The sequence below is a fragment of the Oncorhynchus masou genome, unplaced genomic scaffold, assembly GCF_036934945.1.
Source record: "Oncorhynchus masou masou isolate Uvic2021 unplaced genomic scaffold, UVic_Omas_1.1 unplaced_scaffold_1976, whole genome shotgun sequence".
Lineage (NCBI taxonomy): Eukaryota > Metazoa > Chordata > Actinopteri > Salmoniformes > Salmonidae > Oncorhynchus > Oncorhynchus masou.
In genome coordinates, this window is record NW_027008468.1 from 1432 (window position 1) to 13553 (window position 12122).

At 43.7% G+C, this 12122-nt stretch overlaps 1 pseudogene; it reads left to right on the top strand.

Annotated features, from left to right (window-relative positions):
- Positions 1-759: 759 nt before the first annotated feature.
- The window catches only part of LOC135532661 (cytoplasmic FMR1-interacting protein 1 homolog), a 74123-nt pseudogene continuing 62760 nt past the window's right edge, over positions 760-12122 (top strand).

Here is a 12122-nt window from a genome sequence, read left to right on the forward strand (position 1 = left end):
ACCCTGTTTTCACCACCACATTGACTCTGTACCGTAATATTCTGTATAGCCCCCACATTGACTCTGTACCGTAATACCCTGTATATAGCCTCCACATTGACTCTGTACCGTAATACCCTGTATATAGCCCCCACATTGACTCTGTACCATAATACCCTGTATATAGCCTCCACATTGACTCTGTACCGTAATACCCTGTATATAGCCCCCACATTGACTCTGTACCATAATACCCTGTATATAGCCTCCACATTGACTCTGTACTGTAATACCCTGTATATAGCCTCCACATTGACTCTGTACCTACCACCTGTATATAGCCTCCACATTGACTCTGTACCGTAATACCCTGTATATAGCCTCCACATTGACTCTGTACCGTAATACCCTGTATATAGTCTCCACATTGACTCTGTACCGTAACACCCTGTATATAGCCTCCACATTGACTCTGTACCGTAACACCCTGTACCGTAATACCCTGTATATAGCCTCCACATTGACTCTGTACCGTAATACCCTGTATATGGCCTCCACATTGACTCTGTACCGTAATATCCTGTATATAGCCCCACTATTGTTATTTACTGTTGCTCTTTAACTATTTGTTATTCTTATCTCTTACTTATTTTGTTGTTGGTATTTTCTTAACTGTATTGTTGGTTAAGTGATTGTAAGTAAGTGTTTCACTGTTGTATTCGGTGCATGTGACACCTTACATTTGTTTGGGATTTGATAATGTTGATGATGTTGATAATGATGAAGACAACTCTTCCTGCAGTACTGCGGAAGCTGGTTCATCCAACGGATAAGTACTCCAACAAGGAGTGTCCTGACAACGCGGGAGGAGTATGAACGAGCTACACGATACAACTACACCATTGAGGAGAAGTTTGCCCTTGTCGAGGTCAGATTACTACCTTTTCCTCCACAATCTGTCTGTTGTCCAATCACCCTATTCTGGTCATTAACTAGCCTGGTCGTTACTCTAGCCTGGTCGCTACCTAGCCTGGTCGTGTATCTGTTTCTGCTGTCTAACCAGCTGTTCTGGTCGTACTTAGCTCTGGTCAGCCTGGTCGCTACCTAGCCTGGTCATTACCTAGCCTGGTCATTACCTAGCCTGGCCGTCATTACCTAATCTGTTTCTGCTGTCTAGCCAGCTGTTCTGGTCATTACCTAGCTGGTCACCCAGCTCCGGTCATTTAGCCTGGCCGTTTAGCCTGGTCCTGTATCTGTTTCTGCTGTCTAGCCAGCTGTTCTGGTCATTACCTAGCCTGGTCATTACCTAGCCTGGTCATTACCTAACCTGGTCATTACCTAGCCTGGTCCTGTATCTGTTTCTGCTGTCTAGCCAGCTGTTCTGGTCATTACCTAGCCTGGTCGTTACCTCGCCTGGTCGTTACCTCGCCTGGTCCTGTATCTGTTTCTGCTGTCTAGCCAGCTGTTCTGGTCATTACCTAGCCTGGTCATTACCTATTCTGGTCGTTACCTAGCCTGGCCGTTACCTAGCCTGGTCGTTACCTAACCTGGTCATTAGCTAGCCTGGTCATTACCTAGCCTGGTCATTACCTAGCCTGGTCCCATATCTGTTTCTGCTGTCTAGCCAGCTGTTCTGGTCATTACCTAACCTGGTCATTACCTAGCCTGGTCCCATATCTGTTTCTGCTGTCTAGCCAGCTGTTCTGGTCATTACCTAGCCTGGTCGTTACCTCGCCAGGTCATTACCTATTCTGGTCATTACCTAGCCTGGTCCCATATCTGTTTCTGCTGTCTTGCCAGCTGTTCTGGTCATTACCTAGCCTGGTCGCTACCTAGCCAGGTCATTACCTACTCTGGTCATTACCTAACCTGGTCATTACCTAGCCTGGTCCTATATCTGTTTCTGCTGTCTTGCCAGCTGTTCTGGTCATTACCTAGCCAGGTCATTACCTAGTCTGGTCATTACCTTGCCTGGTCGTTTCCTATTCTGGTCATTACCTAGCCTGGTCGTTACCTAGCCAGATCATTACCTATTCTGGTCATTACCTAGCCTGGTCATTACCTAAACTGGTCATTACCTAGCCTGGTCCCATATCTGTTTCTGCTGTCTAGCCAGCTGTTCTGGTCATTACCTATTCTGGTCATTACCTAGCCTGGTCATTACCTAACCTGGTCATTACCTAGCCTGGTCCCATATCTGTTTCTGCTGTCTTGCCAGCTGTTCTGATCATTACCTAGCCTGGTCGTTACCTAGCCAGGTCATTACCTACTCTGGTCATTACCTAACCTGGTCATTACCTAGCCTGATCATTGCCTATTCTGGTCATTACCTAACCTGGTCACATTACCTATCCTGGTTGTTACCTAGCCTGGTCGTTACCTAGCCTGGTCGTCATTACCTAACCTGGTCGTTACCTAGCCTGGTCGACCTACTGGTCATTACCTAGCCTGGTCATTACCTAGCCTGGTCATTACCTAGCCTGGTCCCATATCTGTTTCTGCTGTCGCGCCAACTGTCTGGTCATTACCTAACCTGGTCATTACCTAACCTGGTCATTACCTAACCTGGTCATGACCTATTCTGGTCATTACCTAACCTGGTCATTACCTAGCCTGGTCATTACCTAACCTGGTCATTACCTAGCCTGGTCATTACCTAGCCTGGTCATTACCTAGCCTGGTCCCATATCTGTTTCTGCTGTCGCTACCAACTGTCTGGTCATTACCTAACCTGGTCATTACCTATTCTGGTCATTACCTAGCCTGGTCATTACCTAACCTGGTCATTACCTAGCCTGGTCATTACTTAACCTGGTCCCTTCTGTGGTCCTAGGACTTCTATAGGAGTTGATGCTGATGAAACGAAGGGTTTATAAATGTATGTCTGAGGTGTGTTCGAGACTAACCGTGAGGTGGTCCTTCCCTCCAGGTGATGGCCATGATAAAGGGTTTATAAATGTATGTCTGAGGTGTGTTCCTGTCTCTAGGTGTGTTAGAGACTAACTAACCTGTCTCTAGGTGTGTTAGAGACTAACTAACCTGTCTCTAGGTGTGTTAGAGACTAACTGACCTGTCTCTAGGTGTGTTAGAGACTAACTGACCTGTCTCTAGGTGTGTTAGAGACTAACTAACCTGTCTCTAGGTGTGTTAGAGACTAACTGACCTGTCTCTAGGTGTGTTAGAGACTAACTGACCTGTCTCTAGGGTGTTAGAGACTAACCGTGAAGTGGTCCCTCCTCCAGGTGATGGCCATGATAAAGGGTTTATAAATGTATGTCTGAGGTGTGTTCCTGTCTCTAGGTGTGTTAGAGACTAACTAACCTGTCTCTAGGTGTGTTAGAGACTAACTAACCTGTCTCTAGGTGTGTTAGAGACTAACCGTGAGGTGGTCCCTCCCTCCAGGTGATGGCCATGATAAAGGGTTTATAAATGTATGTCTGAGGTGTGTTCCTGTCTCTAGGTGTGTTAGAGACTAACTAACCTGTCTCTAGGTGTGTTAGAGACTAACTAACCTGTCTCTAGGTGTGTTAGAGACTAACTGACCTGTCTCTAGGTGTGTTAGAGACTAACCGTGAGGTGGTCCCTCCCTCCAGGTCATGGCCATGATAAAGGGTTTATAAATGTATGTCTGAGGTGTGTTCCTGTCTCTAGGTGTGTTAGAGACTAACTGACCTGTCTCTAGGTGTGTTAGAGACTAACCGTGAGGTGGTCCCTCCCCTCCAGGTGATGGCCATGATAAAGGGTTTATAAATGTATGTCTGAGGTGTGTTCCTGTCTCTAGGTGTGTTAGAGACTAACCTGTCTCTAGGTGTGTTAGAGACTAACTGACCTGTCTCTAGGTGTGTTAGAGACAAACTGACCTGTCTCTAGGTGTGTTAGAGACTAACTGACCTGTCTCTAGGTGTGTTAGAGACTAACTAACCTGTCTCCAGGTGTGTTAGACTAATTGACCTGTCTCTAGGTGTGTTAGAGACAAACTGACCTGTCTCTAGGTGTGTTAGAGACTAACTGACCTGTCTCTAGGTGTGTTAGAGACTAACTAACCTGTCTCCAGGTGTGTTAGACTAATTGACCTGTCTCTAGGTGTGTTAGAGACTAACCGTGGGAGGTGGTCCCTCCCCTCCAGGTGATGGCCATGATAAAGGGTTTATAAATGTATGTCTGAGGTGTGTTCCTGTCTCTAGGTGTGTTAGAGACTAACTGACCTGTCTCTAGGTGTGTTAGAGACTAACTAACCTGTCTCTAGGTGTGTTAGAGACTAACTAACCTGTCTCTAGGTGTGTTAGAGACTAACCGTGAGGTGGTCCCTCCCACCAGGTGATGGCCATGATAAAGGGTTTATAAATGTATGTCTGAGGTGTGTTCCTGTCTCTAGGTGTGTTAGAGACTAACTAACCTGTCTCTAGGTGTGTTAGAGACTAACTGACCTGTCTCTAGGTGTGTTAGAGACTAACTGACCTGTCTCTAGGTGTGTTAGAGACTAACTGACCTGTCTCTAGGTGTGTTAGAGACTAATTGACCTGTCTCTAGTGTGTTAGAGACTAACCGTGGAGGTGGTCCCTCCCTCCAGGTGATGGCCATGATAAAGGGTTTATAAATGTATGTCTGAGGTGTGTTCCTGTCTCTAGGGTGTTAGAGACTAACTAACCTGTCTCTAGGTGTGTTAGAGACTAACTGACCTGTCTCTAGGTGTTAGAGACTAACTAACCTGTCTCCAGGTGTGTTAGACTAATTGACCTGTCTCTAGGTGTGTTAGAGACTAACCGTGAGGTGGTCCCTCCCTCCAGGTGATGGCCATGATAAAGGGTTTATAAATGTATGTCTGAGGTGTGTTCCTGTCTCTAGGTGTGTTAGAGACTAACCTGTCTCTAGGTGTGTTAGAGACTAACTGACCTGTCTCTAGTGTGTTAGAGACAAACTGACCTGTCTCTAGGGTGTTAGAGACTAACTGACCTGTCTCTAGGTGTGTTAGAGACTAACTAACCTGTCTCCAGGTGTGTTAGACTAATTGACCTGTCTCTAGGTGTGTTAGAGACTAACTAACCTGTCTCCAGGTGTGTTAGACTAATTGACCTGTCTCTAGGTGTGTTAGAGACAAACTGACCTGTCTCTAGGTGTGTTAGAGACTAACTGACCTGTCTCTAGGTGTGTTAGAGACTAACTAACCTGTCTCCAGGTGTGTTAGACTAATTGACCTGTCTCTAGGTGTGTTAGAGACTAACCGTGAGGTGGTCCCTCCCTCCAGGTGATGGCCATGATAAAGGGTTTATAAATGTATGTCTGAGGTGTGTTCCTGTCTCTAGGTGTGTTAGAGACTAACTGACCTGTCTCTAGGTGTGTTAGAGACTAACTAACCTGTCTCTAGGTGTGTTAGAGACAAACTGACCTGTCTCTAGGTGTGTTAGAGACTAACTGACCTGTCTCTAGGTGTGTTAGAGACTAACTAACCTGTCTCTAGGTGTGTTAGAGACTAACTAACCTGTCTCTAGGTGTGTTAGAGACTAACCGTGAGGTGGTCCCTCCCACCAGGTGATGGCCATGATAAAGGGTTTATAAATGTATGTCTGAGGTGTGTTCCTGTCTCTAGGTGTGTTAGAGACTAACTAACCTGTCTCTAGGTGTGTTAGAGACTAACTGACCTGTCTCTAGGTGTGTTAGAGACTAACTGACCTGTCTCTAGGTGTGTTAGAGACTAACTGACCTGTCTCTAGGTGTGTTAGAGACTAATTGACCTGTCTCTAGGTGTGTTAGAGACTAACCGTGAGGTGGTCCCTCCTCCAGGTGATGGCCATGATAAAGGGTTTATAAATGTATGTCTGAGGTGTGTTCCTGTCTCTAGGTGTGTTAGAGACTAACTAACCTGTCTCTAGGTGTGTTAGAGACTAACCGTGAGGTGGTCCCTCCCTCCAGGTGATGGCCAATGATAAAGGGTTTATAAATGTATGTCTGAGGTGTGTTCCTGTCTCTAGGTGTGTTAGAGACTAACTAACTTGTCTCTAGGTGTGTTAGAGACTAACTGACCTGTCTCTAGGTGTGTTAGAGACTAACGTGAGGTGGTCCCTCCCTCCAGGTGATGGCCATGATAAAGGGTTTATAAATGTATGTCTGAGGTGTGTTCCTGTCTCTAGGTGTGTTAGAGACTAACTAACCTGTCTCTAGGTGTGTTAGAGACTAACTGACCTGTCTCTAGGTGTTAGAGACTAACTAACCTGTCTCTAGGTGTGTTAGAGACTAACTGACCTGTCTCTAGGTGTGTTAGAGACTAACCGTGAGGTGGTCCCTCCCTCCAGGTGATGGCCATGATAAAGGGTTTATAAATGTATGTCTGAGGTGTGTTCCTGTCTCTAGGTGTGTTAGAGACTAATTGACCTGTCTCTAGGTGTGTTAGAGACTAACCGTGAGGTGGTCCCTCCCTCCAGGTGATGGCCATGATAAAGGGTTTATAAATGTATGTCTGAGGTGTGTTCCTGTCTCTAGGTGTGTTAGAGACTAACTAACCTGTCTCTAGGTGTGTTAGAGACTAACTGACCTGTCTCTAGGTGTGTTAGAGACTAACTAACCTGTCTCTAGGTGTGTTAGAGACTAACTAACCTGTCTCTAGGTGTGTTAGAGACTAACTGACCTGTCTCTAGGTGTGTTAGAGACTAACTGACCTGTCTCTAGGTGTGTTAGAGACTAACTAACCTGTCTCTAGGTGTGTTAGAGACTAACTAACCTGTCTCTAGGTGTGTTAGAGACTAACTGACCTGTCTCTAGGTGTGTTAGAGACTAACCGTGAGGTGGTCCCTCCCTCCAGGTGATGGCCATGATAAAGGGTTTATAAATGTATGTCTGAGGTGTGTTCCTGTCTCTAGGTGTGTTAGAGACTAACTAACCTGTCTCTAGGTGTGTTAGAGACTAACTAACCTGTCTCTAGGTGTGTTAGAGACTAACTAACCTGTCTCCAGGTGTGTTAGACTAATTGACCTGTCTCTAGGTGTGTTAGAGACTAACCGTGAGGTGGTCCCTCCCTCCAGGTGATGGCCATGATAAAGGGTTTATAAATGTATGTCTGAGGTGTGTTCCCTGTCTCTAGGTGTGTTAGAGACTAACTAACCTGTCTCTAGGTGTGTTAGAGACTAACTGACCTGTCTCTAGGTGTGTTAGAGACTAACTAACCTGTCTCCAGGTGTGTTAGACTAATTGACCTGTCTCTAGGTGTGTTAGAGACTAACCGTGAGGTGGTCCCTCCTCCAGGTGATGGCCATGATAAAGGGTTTATAAATGTATGTCTGAGGTGTGTTCCTGTCTCTAGGTGTGTTAGAGACTAACTAACCTGTCTCTAGGTGTGTTAGACTAACTGACCTGTCTCTAGGTGTGTTAGAGACTAACTGACCTGTCTCTAGGTGTGTTAGAGACTAACTAACCTGTCTCTAGGTGTGTTAGAGACTAACTGACCTGTCTCTAGGTGTGTTAGAGACTAACTGACCTGTCTCTAGGTGTGTTAGAGACTAACTAACCTGTCTCTAGGTGTGTTAGAGACTAACTAACCTGTCTCTAGGTGTGTTAGAGACTAACTGACCTGTCTCTAGGTGTGTTAGAGACTAACCGTGAGGTGGTCCCTCCCACCAGGTGATGGCCATGATAAAGGGTTTATAAATGTATGTCTGAGGTGTGTTCCTGTCTCTAGGTGTGTTAGAGACTAACTAACCTGTCTCTAGGTGTGTTAGAGACTAACCGTGAGGTGGTCCCTCCCTCCAGGTGATGGCCATGATAAAGGGTTTACAGGTCCTGATGGGTCGTATGGAGTCAGTGTTTAACCACGCTATCCGCCACACCATCTACTCGGCCCTGCAGGACTTCGCCCAGCTCACCCTGAGAGACCCGCCACGGCAGGCCATCAAGAAGAAGAAGAGCGTTATCAGCAGAGGTACTACAGAACACACAGGACCGCACAAAACATACCTGCTTTATCATCTCCAGTGTCAGTGTCAAACCCCTGATGTGAACTGAGAGTTTTTCATGTATGTGGTGCTGTTCTCTACCCAGTGTCCTGCAGGCCATCAGGAAGACCATCTGTGATTGGGAGACAGGGCGTGAGCCCCACAATGACCCTGCCCTGCGAGGAGAGAAAGACCCCAAGGAGGCTTTGACATCAAGGTCCCCGCCGTGCCGTCGGCCCCTCCAGCACCCAGGTCTGTCACCGCCTCTGTCTGAGATTACTACTACAGACAGCCATCGCTGTAACCTGACTCACACGTTGTCTGTTATGTTTTACGATCACAGCCTCCTATCCTTGTCATATCATGACGCTATAACATCGACAGTTATCACAGTGCCTATATATATATATATATATTATTATTTTTTTACCTTTATTTAACTAGGAGAGTCAGTAAAGAACAAATTCTTATTTTCAATGACGGCCTAGGAACAGTGGGTTAACTGCCTGTTCAGGGGCAGAACGACAGATTTGTACCTTGTCAGCTCGGGGGTTTGAACTTGCAACCTTTCGGTTACTAGTCGGTTATATAACCTAAACTGTAATCTGGCGGAAAATGTATCAACTGTACCATAGCATTAGCTTTTTCTAGATCACTAATGATCTGTTATGTTATAAATGACAGTTATCAGCCCAGTCCTGTCTTCTAGGAGTACATCACTAATGATCTGTTATGTTATAAATGACAGTTATCAGCCCAGTCCTGTCTTCTAGAGTACATCACTAATGATCTGTTATGTTATAAATGACAGTTATCAGCCCAGTCCTGCCTTCTAGAGTACATCACTAATGATCTGTTATGTTATAAATGACAGTTATCAGCCCAGTCCTGTCTTCTAGAGTACATCACTAATGATCTGTTATGTTATAAATGACAGTTATCAGCCCAGTCCTGTCTTCTAGAGTACATCACTAATGATCTGTTATGTTATAAATGACAGTTATCAGCCCAGTCCTGTCGCCTAGGAGTACATCACTAATGATCTGTTATGTTATAAATGACAGTTATCAGCCCAGTCCTGTCTTCTAGGAGTACATCACTAATGATCTGTTATGTTATAAATGACAGTTATCAGCCCAGTCCTGCCTTCTAGGAGTACATCACTAATGATCTGTTATGTTATAAATGACAGTTATCAGCCCAGTCCTGTCTTCTAGGAGTACATCACTAATGATCTGTTATGTTATAAATGACAGTTATCAGCCCAGTCCTGTCTTCTAGGAGTACATCACTAATGATCTGTTATGTTATAAATGACAGTTATCAGCCCAGTCCTGTCTTCTAGGAGTACATCACTAATGATCTGTTATGTTATAAATGACAGTTATCAGCCCAGTCCTGTCGTCTAGGAGTACATCACTAATGATCTGTTATGTTATAAATGACAGTTATCAGCCCAGTCCTGTCTTCTAGGAGTACATCACTAATGATCTGTTATGTTATAAATGACAGTTATCAGCCCAGTCCTGTCTTCTAGGAGTACATCACTAATGATCTGTTATGTTATAAATGACAGTTATCAGCCCAGTCCTGTCTTCTAGGAGTACATCACTAATGATCTGTTATGTTATAAATGACAGTTATCAGCCCAGTCCTGCCTTCTAGGAGTACATCACTAATGATCTGTTATGTTATAAATGACAGTTATCAGCCCAGTCCTGTCTTCTAGGAGTACATCACTAATGATCTGTTATGTTATAAATGACAGTTATCAGCCCAGTCCTGTCTTCTAGGAGTACATCACTAATGATCTGTTATGTTATAAATGACAGTTATCAGCCCAGTCCTGTCTTCTAGAGTACATCACTAATGATCTGTTATGTTATAAATGACAGTTATCAGCCCAGTCCTGTCTTCTAGGAGTACATCACTAATGATCTGTTATGTTATAAATGACAGTTATCAGCCCAGTCCTGTCTTCTAGGAGTACATCACTAATGATCTGTTATGTTATAAATGACAGTTATCAGCCCAGTCCTGTCTTCTAGGAGTACATCACTAATGATCTGTTATGTTATAAATGACAGTTATCAGCCCAGTCCTGTCTTCTAGGAGTACATCACTAATGATCTGTTATGTTATAAATGACAGTTATCAGCCCAGTCCTGTCTTCTAGGGAGTACATCACTAATGATCTGTTATGTTATAAATGACAGTTATCAGTCCAGTCCTGTCTTCTAGGAGTACATCACTAATGATCTGTTATGTTATAAATGACAGTTATCAGCCCAGTCCTGTCTTCTAGGAGTACATCACTAATGATCTGTTATGTTATAAATGACAGTTATCAGCCCAGTCCTGTCTTCTAGGAGTACATCACTAATGATCTGTTATGTTATAAATGACAGTTATCAGCCCAGTCCTGTCTTCTAGGAGTACATCACTAATGATCTGTTATGTTATAAATGACAGTTATCAGCCCAGTCCTGTCTTCTAGGAGTACATCACTAATGATCTGTTATGTTATAAATGACAGACATCAGCCCAGTCCTGTCTTCTAGGAGTACATCACTAATGATCTGTTATGTTATAAATGACAGTTATCAGCCCAGTCCTGCCTTCTAGGAGTACATCACTAATGATCTGTTATGTTATAAATGACAGTTATCAGCCCAGTCCTGTCTTCTAGGAGTACATCACTAATGATCTGTTATGTTATAAATGACAGTTATCAGCCCAGTCCTGTCTTCTAGGAGTACATCACTAATGATCTGTTATGTTATAAATGACAGTTATCAGCCCAGTCCTGTCTTCTAGGAGTACATCACTAATGATCTGTTATGTTATAAATGACAGTTATCAGCCCAGTCCTGTCTTCTAGGAGTACATCACTAATGATCTGTTATGTTATAAATGACAGTTATCAGCCCAGTCCTGTCTTCTAGGAGTACATCACTAATGATCTGTTATGTTATAAATGACAGTTATCAGCCCAGTCCTGTCTTCTAGGAGTACATCACTAATGATCTGTTATGTTATAAATGACAGTTATCAGCCCAGTCCTGTCTTCTAGGAGTACATCACTAATGATCTGTTATGTTATAAATGACAGTTATCAGCCCAGTCCTGCCTTCTAGGAGTACATCACTAATGATCTGTTATGTTATAAATGACAGTTATCAGCCCAGTCCTGTCTTCTAGGAGTACATCACTAATGATCTGTTATGTTATAAATGACAGTTATCAGCCCAGTCCTGTCTTCTAGGAGTACATCACTAATGATCTGTTATGTTATAAATGACAGTTATCAGCCCAGTCCTGCCTTCTAGGAGTACATCACTAATGATCTGTTATGTTATAAATGACAGTTATCAGCCCAGTCCTGTCTTCTAGGAGTACATCACTAATGATCTGTTATGTTATAAATGACAGTTATCAGCCCAGTCCTGTCTTCTAGGAGTACATCACTAATGATCTGTTATGTTATAAATGACAGTTATCAGCCCAGTCCTGCCTTCTAGGAGTACATCACTAATGATCTGTTATGTTATAAATGACAGTTATCAGCCCAGTCCTGTCTTCTAGGAGTACATCACTAATGATCTGTTATGTTATAAATGACAGTTATCAGCCCAGTCCTGTCTTCTAGGAGTACATCACTAATGATCTGTTATGTTATAAATGACAGTTATCAGCCCAGTCCTGTCTTCTAGAGTACATCACTAATGATCTGTTATGTTATAAATGACAGTTATCAGCCCAGTCCTGTCTTCTAGGAGTACATCACTAATGATCTGTTATGTTATAAATGACAGTTATCAGCCCAGTCCTGCCTTCTAGGAGTACATCACTAATGATCTGTTATGTTATAAATGACAGTTATCAGCCCAGTCCTGTCTTCTAGGAGTACATCACTAATGATCTGTTATGTTATAAATGACAGTTATCAGCCCAGTCCTGTCTTCTAGGAGTACATCACTAATGATCTGTTATGTTATAAATGACAGTTATCAGCCCAGTCCTGTCTTCTAGGAGTACATCACTAATGATCTGTTATGTTATAAATGACAGTTATCAGCCCAGTCCTGTCTTCTAGGAGTACATCACTAATGATCTGTTATGTTATAAATGACAGTTATCAGCCCAGTCCTGCCTTCTAGGAGTACATCACTAACCTCCGTTCTAAAGAGAGTGAACCCAGCTAGCACATAGCGTTCTGAG